The sequence below is a fragment of the Kogia breviceps genome, chromosome 14 (assembly GCF_026419965.1).
Source record: "Kogia breviceps isolate mKogBre1 chromosome 14, mKogBre1 haplotype 1, whole genome shotgun sequence".
NCBI lineage: Eukaryota > Metazoa > Chordata > Mammalia > Artiodactyla > Physeteridae > Kogia > Kogia breviceps.
Genome location: NC_081323.1, coordinates 62,395,583 through 62,412,625, shown reverse-complemented (window position 1 = coordinate 62,412,625; position 17,043 = coordinate 62,395,583). Strand labels below are relative to the sequence as shown.

The window sequence follows — 17,043 nt, the reverse complement described above, 5'->3', positions numbered from 1 at the left end:
GGGCCTGCCACAATGTCTGGCAACTATTGATGAGAAATAAATATCTGTTGCCTGACCAAACAGGGTCAGGGCAACGTGAGATGACTTTGCTCCTCCTTCAGGGGTCCAGAGGAGGATGTTCCTGGAGTCCTCCTGGAGGAGGGAAAGTGGGTTAGGAATCCCTCTGCAGGGCACTGATGGGGTCTAGGGTGGAGAGGGGATTAACTCCTGGCCCTAGAAATCGTGCCAAGTGCCTGTCTGTCTTCATGTTGCTGGGGAACAGTTGGGTGTGGATGAGGCCAGCCTTGCCCAGCAGTTTCCTCACCTGCAGATTGAGGGCTGTTGTCAGGTTAAGGGTAGCACTTGGCACAGTGAGATAGCACCCTACGCCCACTTCACTGGTCTAGTCTATCCTCGCTGTGTGGCCTCGGGCAAGTCACTTCACCTCTCTGGGCTCAGTTTTGTCCTTTGTAAAATGGGACAACAAAAGGCATCACCTCTTGGTATGGCTGCCTGGGTTAGACAGATGAGAACATGCATGGGGCCGAGCTTTAGAAGTACTCTGAAAATGTGAGCTGTCGTTTTGATTATTTTCTCCTCTCGTTTGGTAACCCAGTGAGTGTTTACTGAGCATCTACTATGGGCCAAATGAGCTGAGTGCCAGGTGCTGACAATACCGTGAACAGGATCCTGTTTCAAACAAACCAGATTCTTTTAAAAACACTTATGAGACTGTCAGGGAAATATAAACCCAGACTGGATGACATTGGATGAAATTCAGAAGTTCATTTTGGGGTGAGGGGTGGGGGCACATCGTAGTTTTGCGGTTATATTTTTTTTAAAAGAGTTCTCATCTTTTAGAGACTCAACCCAAAGTGTTTACAGATGACGTATGATGTCAAGGATTTGCTTTGAAACAATCCAGTCTGTAAAACTAAAGCTATTCTTTTTTAATTTTTTTTTTTTTTTTGGCTGCACCTTTCGGCTTGCAGGATCTTAGTTCCCCGACCAGGGATTGAACCCAGGCCCTTGGCAGTGAAAGCGTGGACCTCCAGGGAATTCCCTAAAATTATTCTTTTTTAAAGTTTACTTTTTAAAAAATCCAGTGGCCGAGGAAGGCGTGGGGATACATGGACGGTATCAGAAGGAACACAAGTAGGTGATGGGGAAGCTGTTTGTAACGGTCCATAATGAGTTTAACAAAAAGGCATCTCTCAACCACATGGGTAATTACACACCCTCAGTGAGCGATGCCCTAAGGAGAAAATGGGAAGCTGGAGGTGGGGGCCGGAGGCTTTGGAGGTCAAAGGCCATGGTGAGAGTTTGATCTTGATCCTAAGTGGGCAGCCGGTGATAGGTTTTGGCCGGGACCCTGGTGCCTGGCTTGGTGTGGTTGTGAGAATACTAAGTAACTCGCTGAAGGGCTGAGAACAAGCACACCGCTGGGGGCTTCGTCAGAGCGCTTCTTTTTGTTCTTTCTTGTCCTCAATCTCTCCCCTCCAACACTGAGCTGGCGAGGGCTCCATACCCTTGGGAAAAGGGGGTGTCACACAGGGCAAGTGCAACCTCCTTTCCTCATTGCCAACCCTTAGAGAAGTGTGCAAGGGTCTTGCCTGGAAGCAGGAAGCTGCAGCTTTTCAGCCATGAGGACCCAGGCCTTGTGGGGGTCTGCGGGGTCCCCAAAGCCAGAGCCGACACTGAGCAGTGTCCCCACCCATCCATCTGCCCCATCCGGACAAACCATAGGCCTTGTCTTCCTTGCTCAGCATTTTCCCACGACTGAATGTCTCTGTCCCCCTCAGATTCATATGTTGAAGCCTAACCTTCAATGTGATGGTGTTAGGAGGTGGGGCCTTTGGGAGGTGAGTAGGTAATGAGGGTGGAGCCCTTGTGAATAGGATTAGTGCCCTTATAAAAGAGACCCCAGAGAACTCCCTCAACCCTTCCACCATGTGAGGACGCAGAGAGAAAACAGTCATCTAAGAACTGGGAAGTGGGCTCTCACCAGATGTAGAATCTACCAGCCCCTTGATCTTGGACTTCCCAGCCTCCAGAACTGTGAAAAATAAATGTGCGATGTTTATAAGCCATCTCATCTGTGGTATTCTTGTATAGCAGCCGACCTGACTAAGCCACCAGCAGAACATGCTCTGGACCACATTCTTCATGGTGACAGCCTAACGATGAAGTCCATCCTCCCAGCCCTGGCTTTGGGATGCTGAAGGCCTGGGTTCCAGGTTCCCACTGTGGAAGGAGAGGAAGTGATGCCCTCCCTCCCCTCCGGAGTCCTCAAGGACTGGCCAGGGTGAGGGTCCGCTCCACTGTGGCTCAGGCCCTGGCCAGTTCCCACAGTAGGAGAGGAAGTCTCTCTCTTTCCTACATTACTGTCTCTTCCTGACACAGGGTGCCTGGGTCACAGATGTTTCACGTCAGGAGTCAAGAGGTGGTGGTGACTTAATCATGCCAGCCTGCAGTTCCTTAAAAAGGTGTGGGTCTCAGCCCTTTCAGAAAGCAGTTTGACAGAGTGTTTCAGGGGCTGGAAAGGCCTACACTTTCCTTTCCAGCGATCACGCTTCTGGGAATTTGCCCAAAGGAACTAATCCTAAAACAAGGAAAGAAAGACTGAGTGCCCAGTGATATCTACTGCCATGACATTTGTAATAGGAATCATTGGGCGTGACACATCTGTTGTAACCCCTTTGTGGATTCTTAAGAGGCATTTAGAAGAAGGAGTTATGAGAGCTCTTTATCAACACAGAAAATACTTACGATATAACACCAAGCTGAAAACACAATGTGGGGATGGCGGGCAGGGCTGGTGTGGGGGGGGTCTGTTGATTTTCCTAACAGTCTGTGATATCCTCCTGTTGCTCTAAATGGCAGGAAAACCGGCCTGTGTGTGGCGAGGGGGCGTTCCAGCCCCCTCCCCAGCTGGCAGACGCATCACCAGGGCTCTGCCCGACAATCCAGCCCCAAAACTGGTGCGGCTGTTCCATTTTTGAAAATGGAGAGTGACAGCTTAAGGCGTGTCTCCTTTTTTGGATGATCCTGTGGCTTTCTGGAGGGGAAGAGAAGGATGGGTGGAAAAAAACCAGGGAGGCGCTTATAGCCCACTGGGAGGCACAGCCCCTCGGGGTAGGGATTTGGTCTTTTTCACATCAAAAAGTTGTTGACAGCTCAAACAGCACAGCCTCTTTCCTGGAGACTGAGGCAGGGATGTTTATTTTTACTAAAAGGTTTTAAAAGTTCTTTATTTTATTGCAAAAGCAATGCATACTCATTGTTTAAAAAAGAAAAAACCAAATAGTATAGAATTGTATAAAATAAAGCCCCTGCCTGCCTCCTTCTTCTCTTCAGAGGGAAACTCTCTTGGTTCGTTGGGTCCATATCATTTAGATATGTTCCATATCAGGGGTTTTCAAACTTTTTGTTTAGCTATGAGCCACAATGGAAAAATAGATTTTGCATTGTAACCCAGTACACATGGACAGTGGAATATAGGTAGAACAGAAGTTTTATGCAATGATGCTTATTATAAGGAATGCTGGCTGGGGTTGTCTATTCTGTTTTGTTTTGTCCTATGACAGTCTATTCCATTCTATCCCATTTCCTTTAAAAAGAAAGGTGGCTGGTCTTAACCCAGTCACATAATTTCATGTCTCACATGCCTTGGTGTGACCGTCAGTGAAACTACTACTGTAGATGTTTTAGTTTTAGTTTTATTTATTTATTTTAAAAATATCTATTTCTCTACTTATTTATTTGGTTGCACTTGGTCTTAGTTGCGGCACACGGTCTCCTTAGTTGCAGCATGTGAACTCTTAGTTGTGGCATGCATGTGGGATCTAGTACCCTGACCAGGGATTGAACCTCGGGCCCCTGCATTGGGAGGGCAGAGTCTTAACTACTGCGCCACCAGCGAAGTCCCCTGCTGTAGATGTTAATAACACATAATGTCATTGTTCTCGACTCCTTGTTCTATGACTTGCTTTCTGCACTTGAGGATTTTACAGCCCACTTTCCGTAAATGGACATAGAGCACTATTTCTTCCTCCTTAATGGCACCAGAGGAAACATCGTGAGTGGTTTTTCACGAGGTGTTTGTCCAGCTCCTTCTTAACAGCCATTTGCCTTGTCTCCACATTGGGCTGTCATCAGCAAGGTTTGGGGGAGGGGATGCCCCATCCATGCACAGCTACAGGGGCATCTGTGCAGTGATTCCCAGCATGAGATCTGCAGGTCAGGAAGAAAGCACCCCTCAGACATCGTGATTGCTGCTGGGAATGGCCTGGTGTGGGGGGGTTCATTGAGGTGTGCATCTAGGGGCACAGAGGACACTTTGCTCCCCCAGGGTCCCCTACACCCACTGGCCACACAGGATTTTGTTTTGTATCATGCCCTGTTTACGATGCTGGGAAATACATATATGGGTTTTAGAAGTGAGTCAGGTTCCAATTCACTTCTTCTTTCTCCTCCTTTGCTTCCTCTTCTGTCACTCGAGGGCTTTGGAGGAGGGAACCCTCCTCAATCCTGATTCCAAAGCTCTTCCACATCGATGGCTTTTCTGTCTGTAGTCCTTGGGCCTTTTATATTGTGTGACTTGGGCAGTAAGTTCCCAGGGGGTCAAAGCCGGTTCCATGCCCGTGTGTACATGAATTGGACTGGGACCCCGCAGCTGCAGTGCATTAGAATGGGCGCTTATTTGCAGTCCTATCTTAGGTTCAAATCCTGGTTCTGACACTTACAAGTGGGAAAAACCTTGGGTCTTGGTTGCTTCATCATTTATAAAATGGGGTTTAGAATTCCTACTCGGGGAAACAGGATAGAATAAGTCTGTGGGTAAGCACACAGACTTTATTTATTTATTTTGGCTGTGCCTTGTGGTATCTTAGTTCCCCAACCAGGGATCGAACCTGTGCCCCCTGCAGTGGAAGAGTGGAGTCTTAACCACTGGACCACCAGGGACTTTAGAAAGAGCCTCTCTGGATTCTGATCTTGGCTTCACACTAACCCCACTGTGTGACCTTGGGCAAGCTACATAACCTCTCTGTGTCTCGATTTCCTCATCTGTAAAATGGGGAGAATAATAACACCTACCTCCTAGGGTTCTTGCAAGGATTAAGTGAGTTAATAAACATGTTAGGCTGATGCCTGGCTATGCATTTATTATTGTTATTATTTTTTTTGGGGGGGGTGTGGTACGTGGGCCTCTCACTGTTGCAGCCTCTCCCGTTGCGGAGCACAGGCTCCAGAAGCGCAGGCTCAGTGGCCACGGCTCACGGGCCCAGCCGCTCCGCGGCATGTGGGATCTTCCCAGACCGGGGCACGAACCCGTGTCCCCTGCATCAGCAGGCGGACTCTCAACCACTGCACCACCAGGGAAGCCCCTATTGTTGTTTTTATTAAGAATGATGGGTTGTCATGAAGATTAAACAAGATGATGGATCTAGGGACTTCCCTGGTGGCGCAGTGGTTAAGACTCTGAGCTCCCAATGCAGGGGGCCTGGCTTTGATCCCTGGTCAGGGAACTAGATCCCACATGCATGCCGCAACTAAGAGTTTGCATGTCACAACTAAGACCCGGCGCAACAAAGAAGAAAAAAAAGATAATGGATCTAAATGCACTCCTATTGGATTTGGCATGTAGTAAATGATCACAATTTTTTAGAAGAAATGACAGTTTTAGACAGGATATTTTTGGTTCGGAATGCGGTAGGTCTGGTAATGAACATTTAGCCCTGGCTCTGACTAGCTCAGGAGGGAGAAGAAATCTTAGAGGCTCCTGCTCCGGGGTTCTTCGCAAGTGTTTCTTCCACATTTCAGTGTCTCATTTCAGTGTCTCATTTCAGTGGCTCAGGAAGGTGGAGGAGGGGAGGATGGGGGTGGGGGAGACAACTTCCAACCCGGAAGCGTGGGTAGGTGAAAGGGGAAGTGGTGTACTTCGTCTTTTTTGCGGAAATGATCTGGAAACAAGGCTTCCTGGGGATGCTCCCAGGTTACAGCCTCAGGGCTACATGTGCTTGGGGGTGGGGTGCAGAAAAGGGAAGTGGGGGATGTCAGGGACATCAAGGTGTTCCCCACTTCCCCTCCAGCCTGCCTTCTCTTTATTCCAGTGCCAGGCTTGTGCTGGGCATCTGGGACACATCCATGAGCAGCATACCATCAGATGTGGAATAATAAACACTATGTCATTAATGAGAGGGTAGTAAGTGTTACAGAAAAGTGGGGATGGGGTCAAGAGTGTGAGGGAGGGGCTGTAATTTCAGAGAGGGTGGTCAGGGTGGGCCTGGTTGAGAAGGTAACATTTAAGCAAAGGCTTGAATGAGGGAGCCAGCCATGTTGATACCTGGGGTGCCAGTGGTTCAGGCAGGGGGAAACAGCCAGTGCAAAGGCCCTGAGGCAAGACAGTGCTGGAACAGCAGGGAGGCCTGTGTGGCTGAAGCAGAGTGAGTGAGATTGAGGGTGTTTGGAGACGAGGACAGAGAAGTAGTGAGGCTTAGATCATGTGGGGCTCTGGAGGCCATAGGGAGGGCCTGATACCTCTCTAGACTGTGGGGAAACTGAGTCAGGAGCTCAGGATGGGTCATGAGTATATTTGCTTGGGTGGGATTATTTTCTTATCACGGAGCTGTGGCTGCTGCTAGCAGAACTAAAGTGTGATTCCAGAAACAAAGGGCTCATAGGCCTTGTGAGTATTTGGTTTTGATGGAAGAGGTGCTTAAAAACAACGGCAACAAGTTTGGGGTTAGTAGATGCAAACTATTACATATAGTAAGGATAAAAAACAAGGTCCTCCCATATACCACAGGGAACTATATTCAATATCCTGTGATAAACCATAATGGAAAAGAATATGAAAAAGAATGTACGTATGTGTGTAACTGAATCACTTTTCTGTCCAGCAGAAATTAACACAACATTGTCAATCAACTACAATTCAGTTAAGAACGACAGCAACAGCAACACAATAATAATAGCAGTTATGAACACTTGAAGCCTTCCTATGTGCCAGGCCACTTCCCTTAATGAGTTCGTCTCATTGTCATGACCTCACTGGAGATGCTGGGGCAGCAGAGAAAAGAGAGTCTGGAAGGAGGGGCTGGCTGAGGTCCAGCCACCGGGAAGGAGCCAAGACCGGGACTGGGGCCCAGGCCTTGTGTCAGACTTGATGTCATCACCACTGCTCCATCTATTTCCTCAAACAGAGAGGGCCTGACTGCCCACCTCCCACCCCCAAGCCCTGGTCTGACCCTCTGGAGGTTGGGCAATTCCAGGTTTCCCAGACCTACAGTTACTGCCCCTGGCCTGCACTTCTCCTTCTGGCCGGAAGAGAGACCAGCCTTGAACTGATGGACAAACACTGGCATTCAGGTTCAAATTCCAGGAATTGCAGAATCAGTCCAGCAATGTGCCCGGGAGAAAACCCCAAATGAGGAGGTCCCTTTGAAAGTTGAGCGGAAAGGTGGCTCTGGTGTTTGGGGCACCTGGAAAGACAGTGGTGCAAGAGATGGAGGGCCTCCGTGAAACAAGTCAGACTGAGAAAGACAACTATCATATGATGTCACTCACATGTGGAATTTTTTTTTTTGGCTGCGCCGTGCAGCATGCAGGTCCCAGTTCCCTGACCAGGGATTGAACCAGGGCCACACTCCGCCTCCCCGCACCCCCGCATTGGAAGTGCGAAGTCCCAACCACTGGACTGCCAGGGAAGTAAGTCTCTCACACGTGGAATTTGAAAAAAAAAATCACCAAACTCATAGAAAAAGGGAACAGATTGATGGTTGCCAGAAGCCAGGGGTGAGGTGTGTGTGAAGTGGGTGAAGGCGGTCAAAGTGTACAAACTTCCAGTTATAAAATAAATAGGTCCTGGGAAGGTAATGTACAGCATGGTGATTATAGTTAATAATAATACTGTATCGTGTATTTGATAGCTGCTAGGAGAATAGATCTTAAAAGTTCTCATCACAAGGAAGAAAAGATTTGTAATTATGTGTGTGGTGATGGATGTTAACTATACTTATTGCGGTGATCATTTTGCAGTATGTACGAATATGGAATCATTATGTGTACACCTGAAACTAATATATAATGTTATATGTTAGTTACATCTACATACAAAAATATTAAGGAAAAGTGGCCAACGGCCTCTGTGGGTGCTCCAAGGGAAGAGAGGAACCTGCATGGAGACCTTGGCTGGGGGGGTGGAGGTGGGAAGTGGGCTGTTCCGTTTCAGACTAGGGAGGGCCAAGTGTTGCTTGGAAATGCTTATTTTTGTTTTGTGGGTTGTGGCTCTGTAGGAGGCTACATTGGAGGGAAAGGCTCTGAGGTTCAACAGGCTGAAAGATACAGTCTGGGTGATCTAGAAGGCTCTAAGCACCAAGAAGCTCTCCACAGCGTGGTGACTAAACATGGAGCCAGCCAGCCTGGGCTCAAATTGCCACTGCTATCATTACTAGCTGTGTGACTTTTGGCAACTTGCTTAATCTCTCTGGGCTCCAATGGCTACATCTGTAAAGTAGAGATGATAATACTTCCCTCACAGGGTTGTTGGGAGCACCAACTGTTAAATAAATATGATTCTGGGATTCAGGCTCCATCCACACCGCCCCTTCTCCCCACCCAGGGCGGTTGGAATGGATCCCAGAGAACGAAGCTTTTATGTGCCATGAAGACATTTGTTTCCGGGAAGCTACGGCAATTAGAAAGAGCCAGGGATGACTGCAAAGTCACAGGGTACTCATTATTGATTCATTATCTATCTCCTGCTCCCAACCAGAACATAAAATCCAGGGGAATTGGGACTTTGCCCTTTGTTTTGTTACCCCAGCTCTAGGCTCTGGAACAGTCCTGGCACCCAGGACACATCAGCTGAGGGAGTGAGAAGGCTGTGCGTCAGTCTCAGGAGTCAGCTGGACTTGGTTCAAATCCCATCTCCAGGCACCTTCTTGCTGTGTGACTTGGGGCTTGTTACTTAACCTCTCTGGACCTCAGATGCCTCATCTGTAAAACAGGAGGTTTTTTATTAAAGAAAAGGAGATAATGGATATAAAAGTGGCCAGTGGCCAGCACCCAGCAGGGGTAGGGTTAGTGTTAGTGTTTTCCATCACTATCATCATCATCATCCTCCTCCTTCTGCACTGGGGGTTTATTCTGCATCCTTGGCCCATTGCTGTGGTCAGGGTATATCTTGTTAAATAGAACTACAGGCACACAGCGTGTCATTTAGGTGGTGTTATTGAGGGGATCAGGCCTCTCATCCTGAGGACCTGTTTTTCCCCTGCAGTTAACGGGCCACCCCCGCCCCCCAAGCAGGTAACAAAGTTCTCACTCTAGGCAGGCCAGGAAAGGCCCCACTTGCTACTTCTTCTGGGCCTGGTGAAGACAGAGGCCTGGCTAGTTTGGGGACAGTCTCCCACACCTCCAGGGGAAAGGCTGACCCATGTAATCGCAGGGTTGGGGAAACTCACCGGGGCCTCCACCTGGGCCACTGTCTGTAGGTGCCATCACTTTGGTGCACCAGGCAGGTAGCATTACCAGATAGAATAGAATGCCCAGTTAAATGTGAATTTCAGACCAACGAGTGATTATTTTTATTATTATTATTATTTTTTAGTTTAAGTATGTCTTGTACAATGCTGAGAATATATTACAAGTCTGCAACACTGCAACATTGGGAACATACTTATACTAAACAATTACTTGCTGTTTATCTGAAATTCAAATTTAACTGGGAGTCTTGTGTTTTTATTTGCTACATCTGGCAACTCCACCAAGGCCTCTCTCTGCCCCTGAATTCACCCCATTTCAGCTCTATCTTGGCAGCAGCAGAAGCAAAGGGCTTATCCAGGGCCAGAGCCCGGGCAAGGGCAGCAAGCTAGGATCTGGGCACGGGGAGCGCCTCGCCTGTGCCTGGCCTCAGTTTCCCCATCTGTGTAACTCAGCAGGAAGAATCTCGGCTGCACAGGGCTTTTGCAAGGATGAATCGTGTGATGTGTGTGGGAAACATATTTTGGAAATGAAAAAGGTGTTATGGAAACATTAGTTACCAGAATTCATTGTTATGAATAACACAGACCAGTCAGTGGAGTCTGTTTCTGACAACTGGTTTCCTTTTTTGAAAATTAGTTTTCCTAAACCAGAAATTTGTGTTTGTTCTTAAAATGTTAGAAAATGGAAAGTAGCAAAAGGAGAAGAAAAATCCTTAGTTCTCCTCACTCAGAGACAACTATTTATCAAGTTTTTTATCCTTGAAAAAGTGTGAAGACATTTTTCCAGGTGTATGGGTGTGTATTTTTTTTTCTTTTTAACAAAAAATGGGATTATAGCCTGCATTCTTTCATGAAAACTGTTTTTCTCCCCTGGCTGCTGAAATTTCAGAATATACCCAGAGGACATCTTCCCCTTTCTGTCTGGTTCATGTGATGCCAGGCGTGGTGGCATATAATGTGTCCACTTCCCAGATCTTGTTCTGGGCCCTTTCAGGTTAGAATACAGTTGCAAAATCTTTAGTGGGAAGAGAAACAGTCACAGATGTATGTATAACTGCCCCCCCTCTGCTCTGTCCTCACAGAGCATACGTGAGATGCCTGGTTTACTTTTATTTTTTTAATTGAGATAAATTTACATAATATAAAATTTAACATTTTAACCATTTTAAACTCTACAATTCAGTAAACTTCACAATTCAAAATATTGCACAACCTTCACCATTATTGGCTTCCAGAACATTTTTAGCAACCCCCAAAAGAAACCCCATAGCTATTACCCCACTCCTTCCAGCCCCTGGCAACCACCAATCAGCTTTCCGTATCTATAGAGTTTTCCTGTTCTTGAAATTTCATATAAATGGAATCATATGATATGTGACCTTTTGTTCCTGGCTTCTTTCACTTAGCATCATGTTTTCAAGGTCCATCCACACTGTCGCAGGTATCAGTATTTCACTTCTTTTTATTTATTTATTTTTTTTATTTTTTATTTTTTTGTAGTACGCGGGCCTCTCACTGTTGTGGCCTCTCCCGCTGCGGAGCGCAGGCTCAGCGGCCATGGCTCACGGGCCCAGCCACTCCGCGGCACGTGGGATCTTCCCGGACCGGGGCACGAACCCGCGTCCCCTGCATCGGCAGGCGGACTCCCAACCACTGCGCCACCAGGGAAGCCCCAGTATTTCACTTCTTTTTATGATCAAATAATATTCCATCATAAGGGTATACCACATTTTGTTTATCCGTGCATCAGTTAGTGGACATTTGGGTTATTTCCATCTTTTGATTATTGTGAATAATGCTGCTATGAACATCCCTGTACAAATTTTTGTTTGGATACCTGTTTTAAATTCTTTTGTGTATATACCAGGGGTAGAATAGTGGCTGCACCATTTTATATTCCCACCAGCAACATATGAGGGTTTCGATTTCTTCACATCCTCCCCATCCTCCCTGTTATTTTCCATTAAAACAAAAAAAAAAATTTTTTTTGTGACCACCATAGTGGGTGTGAAGTGGTTTCTCATTGTGGTTTTGATTTGCATTTCCCTGATGACTAAAGATGTTGCGCGTCCTTTCATGTGCTTGTTGGTGTTTGTATATCTTCTTTGTAGAAACGTCTATTCAGGTTCTTTGCCAATTTTTTGTTTAAGTTAAATTTGTGTGTGTGTGTGTGTGTGTGTGGTAAAATATACATAACATAAAATTTATCATTTCAACCATGTTAAGTGTACAGTTCAGTGGCATCAAGTACATTCACAATATTGTGCAATTGTCACCACTATCCATCTCTAAAACTTTTTTTTTTAAAAAGACTATTTTTTAAAAGCAGTTTTAGGTTTACGGCAAACTTAAGAGGAAGGCACGGAAAGTTCCCTTATACCCCTTGTCCCCACAAATGCATAGCCTCCCCCATTATCAGCATCCCCCACTAGAGTGGTACTGAGACAGGCTGGGACCTGGGACTTGGGACCCTTTGCTGCAGTGCTTGCACCTGGACAAACGTGTCCTTGAGCAACAAAATACGAAGAAACTATATGGGATTAAAAATAGCTGTGTGTGGGGGGCTTCCCTGGTGGCGCAGTGGTTGAGAATCCGCCTGCCGATGCAGGGGACGCAGTTCAGGGGACGCGGGTTCGTGCCCCGGTCCGGGAAGATCCCACATGCCGCAGAGCGGCTGAGCCTGCGCGTCCGGAGCCTGCGCTCCGCAATGGGAGAGGCCACAACAGTGAGAAGCCCGCGTACCACAAAAAAAAAAAAAAAAAAAAAAAAAAAAATAGCTGTGTGCATGTGCACTTGGGGCAAATTATGGACAATAAGATACAAAAAGACCAAAAACCCAACTGCCACTTCTGAAGAGTCCTGAGCAAAAACAGGGTACTGTGCATGCACCCTGCACACAACACCACCAAAAGGGTGGGCAGACCACCTAAGCTACTCCTGCCCAACCCATGGCCCCGCCTCTTCCCTCACCCCATATCAGGACTCAGCCTACCACGCCCCTCGGGGAGCAACCAAGGGCATCTGTTACTTGTTTTCACTCCCTCCTGCTGCAGCAGGAGCCCCAATAAAGCCTTACCTAAAGGGCTTCCCTGGTGGCGCAGTGGTTGAGAGTCTGCCTGCTGATGCAGGGGATACAGGTTCGTGCCCCGGTCCGGGAGGATCCCACATGCCGTGGAGCGGCTGGGCCCGTGAGCCATGGCCGCTGGGCCTGCGCGTCCGGAGCCTGTGCTCCGCAACGGGAGAGGCCGCGGCAGTGAGAGGCCCGCGTACCGCAAAAAAAAAAAAAAAAAAGAAGTGTGAGTCCTCCGACTTTGTTCTTTTTCAAAATTGTTTTGGTTGTTCAGAGTTCCTTGCAATTTCATATGAATTTTAGTGTCTGCTTATCTATTTCTGCCAAAGAGGCAGTTGGGATTTAGATAGAGATTACATTGGATCTCTACATAAGTTTGGGGAGTATTACCATCCATGACGGTTAGTTTTATGTGTCAACTTGGCTAGGCTATAGTAGCCAGTAATTCAAGTAAATGCTAATTTAGGTGTTGCTATGAAGGTATTTTGTAGATGTGGTTAACTTCTACAACAAGTTGACTTTAAGGAGATTATTTTGGTAATTTGGGCCTTATCCAACCAGTTGAATGGCCTTAAGAGCAAAACTGAGGTTTCCCAGAAGAATTCCACCTATGGACTAGAGCTTCAGCTCCTGCTCAGGAGTTTTGTATCTATATCTCTATCTATATCTATGTATCTATCTGTCTATGTATCTATCTATCTGTGGTTCCATTTCTCTGATAGAACTCCAATATACCACATGAATATCTTCCCATTTATTTAGTCTTCTTTAATTTCCTTCAGCAACATTCAGTGAAGAAGTCTTAAGCTTCCTTAGTTAAACTGTTTTCTGCATTTTGTTTTTGTATTGTTCCTTGCTAGTGTCTAGAAATGCCACTGATTTTTAAAATGTTGATCTAGTATCCTGCCACCTTACAGAACTTGTTTATTTGCACTAATAGTTTTCGTGGATTCCTTAGGATTTTCTATATATAAGATAATGTCATCTACAAATAGAGATAGTTTTACTCCTTCCTTTCCAATCTGGATGCTTTTTATTTCTTTTTCTTGCCTAATTGCTCTGGCTAGAACTTCTAGTACAGTGTTGAATAGAAGTTGTGAAAGCAGACATCCTTGCTTGTACTTGATCTCAAGGGGGAAAGCATCCTGTCTTTCACCATGGAGATGATGTTTGCTGTGGGCTTTTCGTAGATGCTCTTTATCAGGTTGTGGAAGTGTCTTTCTATTCCAAGTTTGTTGAGTGTCTTTATATCTTGAAAAGGTGTTGGATTTGGGGGACTTCCCTGGCAGTCCAGTGGTTAAGACTCCGCACTTCCACTGCAGGGGGTGTGGGTTTGACCCCTAGTTGGGGAACTAATGAAGGTCCCACATGCCGTGTTGTATGGCCAAAACTGAAAAAAAAAAAAAAAAAAGGTTTTGGATTTTGTCATATGCTTTTTCTGTGTCTATTGATGACACAGAAAAAGATGATCATGTGGCTGGTTTACTTTTCTTCCCTTCTTGGAAGCATTGGGTTGGAAATTCCAACTCTGTGGTTTTTTCAGGGATCAAAAAAGGGTTACAGTTTTATAGCTCTCCCCATAAATAATCGCAAACTCACGGATGCAGTAAGTATTTAGGACAGATGAGAAAACAAAACCAGCTCCTGTTGTGGCTCAGCACTTGGGGGGAGAAAAATGAATGAAGATGGCTTAGCAATGAGTAATAGAGAAGGAAATTCAGGTGTGTGATTGCTTTTCCCTCAGTAGAAAGGAAGAAGGAAAGAAGAGGATGGGGGAGAGGGAGGAAGGAAGGAAGGAAGGCTGTTTCTTCAAGATTTTGCTCTGACAGATTTTCTGTAGGGCTCACCTCTTGCTATCAGTGGTCTGTGATACTCTGGGTTAATGTCAAGACATCAGGGGTTGGGCACAATCCAGCTTTCTCTATAGTTTTAAAACAAGAAAAGATTGGCATCATTAATAACATCTACGTGGCAACTTCTCATGCTGGGGAGAACTTTGAAATCCGCTCCTTTAATTGAGTAATACGTCCAGGGCTGGTCGTAATACGTGGCTGCTGGTAGCTGGGTCCACGTGGTGAAAGGTGGTGAGAGCTTTGGGCAGGGAAGAATGGGACAGTTTGCTGTAAGACGCTGGGCAAGTCACTCTCTGCCTGGATCTCAGTGTAAAGGGCGGGAGGGTTCCACCACCAGAGGAGTTCTGGGATCCAGGTCTATGAATCCGCAAGGGGGATCTTAGGCTCCCCGCCCAGGTGGCATTTCTCTAGGTAGCCACATTAGGGTTCCGCCCATTCTCCAGGACTCTGTACTCTCAAAGCCACATCAGCTCATCAGTGCCCTGTAATGACTTCCCAGGGGGCCCTGCTGGATCAGGGCTGCTATTATTACTGTAGCAGCATAATGGGGGCTCTTATCAGATACGCAGCACCTGTTTAGGGGTAGAGGGTTTTGCTGAAACAGTAGTTACTGATTTCCAGTTTTCAGCGATGGAGTGAGAAAGTACCTAGGGCCACTGGCCACCCTGGGGGCATACAAAGTACAATAGTTAGCATATAGGGTAAGTTTTGTTTCTGTTTTTTAGCATCTTTATTGGAGTCTAATTGCTTTAAAATGGTGTGTTAGTTTCTGCTTTATAACATAGGGTAAGTTTTTTTTAACGCAATCTGTGTTAAATGCTTTGCCTGCATTAGCTCACCTAATTCTCCCGTATATCTTATGAGATATGCACTGTTATGCCCATTTTACAGATAGGAGACTGAGGCTCAGAGCAAGTGGGCACTTGGCCAAAGGCACATAGAGCATCTTGAGCTGTCTGGATGCGTCTGAATGTACAGAAATTTGTTATGGGGAGAGAAGAGCCGCCCTCCGGAGGGCAGGGAGCACTGGATCCCTTGGCGCGGGATCTGGAACTCGAGGGTGGGGCTCCGCGTAGTCTGAGGGTCGGGAAGAAGGAATGCCAGAGATGGGGGACCCATGCGAGCCGGGGAGAGCAGGGGGTGGGAATCAGGAGGGGAGAGTCAACGGTGTCCGGGCACGTGGCGGGGATCGACGAGCAGGGGCAGAATCCGAAAGGGGAGACACCAACATGGGGAGAGTGGGGTCTGGGCTGAAACTGGGGGTTCCAGGGAGTGAACGGGGTCTGGGGTGTAACCCGGGGTGTTTCGAGGGTAGTGGGAGATAGGAGGGGTGGAGGGGAAGGGCAGAAGCCGGAGGGTCGCAGGTCCCTGGCGGGCTCTCAGGCCAGGGTTAGCGGCCCCCGCAGGTGGCTGGGCGCGGGTCCCGCGGTCCGTGGAGAAGCCGGAAGCCGAAGCCGCAGCCGCAGTGTCCCGCCCCGGCTGGTCCAGCTCCCGCCCCCGCCGCCGGGAGCTCCTCCCCGCCGCCCGCCCGCCAGCCCGCCAGCCTGCACCGCCAGCTCAGACCTCCCGGCTCGACTGGCTGCGCGGGCGGCGGTGAGTGCGGCGCGGGAGGGCGGGCGGCCGGGCCGCGGGTGTGGGGCGCGGATGGGGGCGGGTAGCGGCCGGGGCGCGGATCGGGGGTACCCCGGGCCGGCGGTGGGGAGCGAGCGGGCTCTGTGCGGCGCGAGCACCTGCTCCAGGCTCCACGCGGGTCGTGGCGGCCGGGAACCCTGACGGGTCCCCGGGGTCGAGGTGGGGTGGAGGGCGTCGAGGTCCCGCCTCGATCTTCCGTGCGGGGCCGGTGAGGCCGGGTTTCCAGCCTCTCGGCGCCTATTCCCGCCGCGGGACAGGCTGGTTCCGTTTCTGCTCTGCTAAGTGGGCAGATCGCCCGCGGATCGTGCGCGTTGGGGTCGTCCCGCCCCAACCTGAAAGCGCGCCCCTTCCTACCCGCGGGGCCGCCTCCCCGGAGAGAACGCCCCGAGGCTTTTCAGGAAAGTCTCGACTCGCTCTGGTGGCAGCTATCTCAAAGTTGAGATTTCCAGAATTATCACCCGGTGATTCAGAAACAAAACCAAACAACAAACAAAAAAGCCCGACGAATTTCCGGACGGCGGTCCCAGAAATTCGACTTCTAGGGGCCACGGCATCTGCGTTTTTTCCGCGACCCCGGGGGTTCCCCGCAAGATTCAGGACGGCACTCAGCCGGTGACTGTGTGGACCCCCGAGGGCCTAGGGAGCCCCCAGCAGATGAAAATCCGGGACACAGCAAAGGAAGCCTGGGCCCTGGCTAGACGCCCCCTTCATGGGGGGTAAGGTGGGCACCCTGAGAGTGCAGGGCTGGGCCGGGACCCCATCCACTGCTGGTGTTGGATGGATGCCAGTGGCACATGCCGGCGAGGTGGACATCGCCCCTCCCTAGCAAGATAGTCAGGTCACCCCCTTCCCTCTGCTGTACAGGCCCCTGTGGATCTGGGCAGTGGGGTCATTGTTGTGCCAGAAGCCCTTGGTCAGGGTCAGGGAGAGGAGGTGATGGGAAATGGGTGTATTCTGGAAGGGCTGTGCATTCCAGGGATCAGGCCAGCTGGTCTTTGAATAGTTTTCTGGTGGCTTTTGT

General features: G+C 48.5%; 1 protein-coding gene across 4 annotated transcripts in view; it reads left to right on the top strand.

Moving 5' to 3' along the window:
- The window catches only part of LITAF (lipopolysaccharide induced TNF factor), a 111,088-nt gene that overhangs the window by 61,489 nt on the left and 32,556 nt on the right, over nucleotides 1-17,043 (top strand). For 2 of the 4 annotated variants that reach the window (XM_067013452.1, XM_059036293.2), the window contains one exon: nucleotides 7,583-7,689. The gene's annotated coding sequence lies outside the window, so the exon portion shown is untranslated. Of the gene's footprint in view, nucleotides 1-7,582; nucleotides 7,690-15,926; nucleotides 15,984-17,043 lie in introns of those variants that run through there. The other 2 variants (XM_059036294.2, XM_067013453.1) reach the window with 2 other exon arrangements.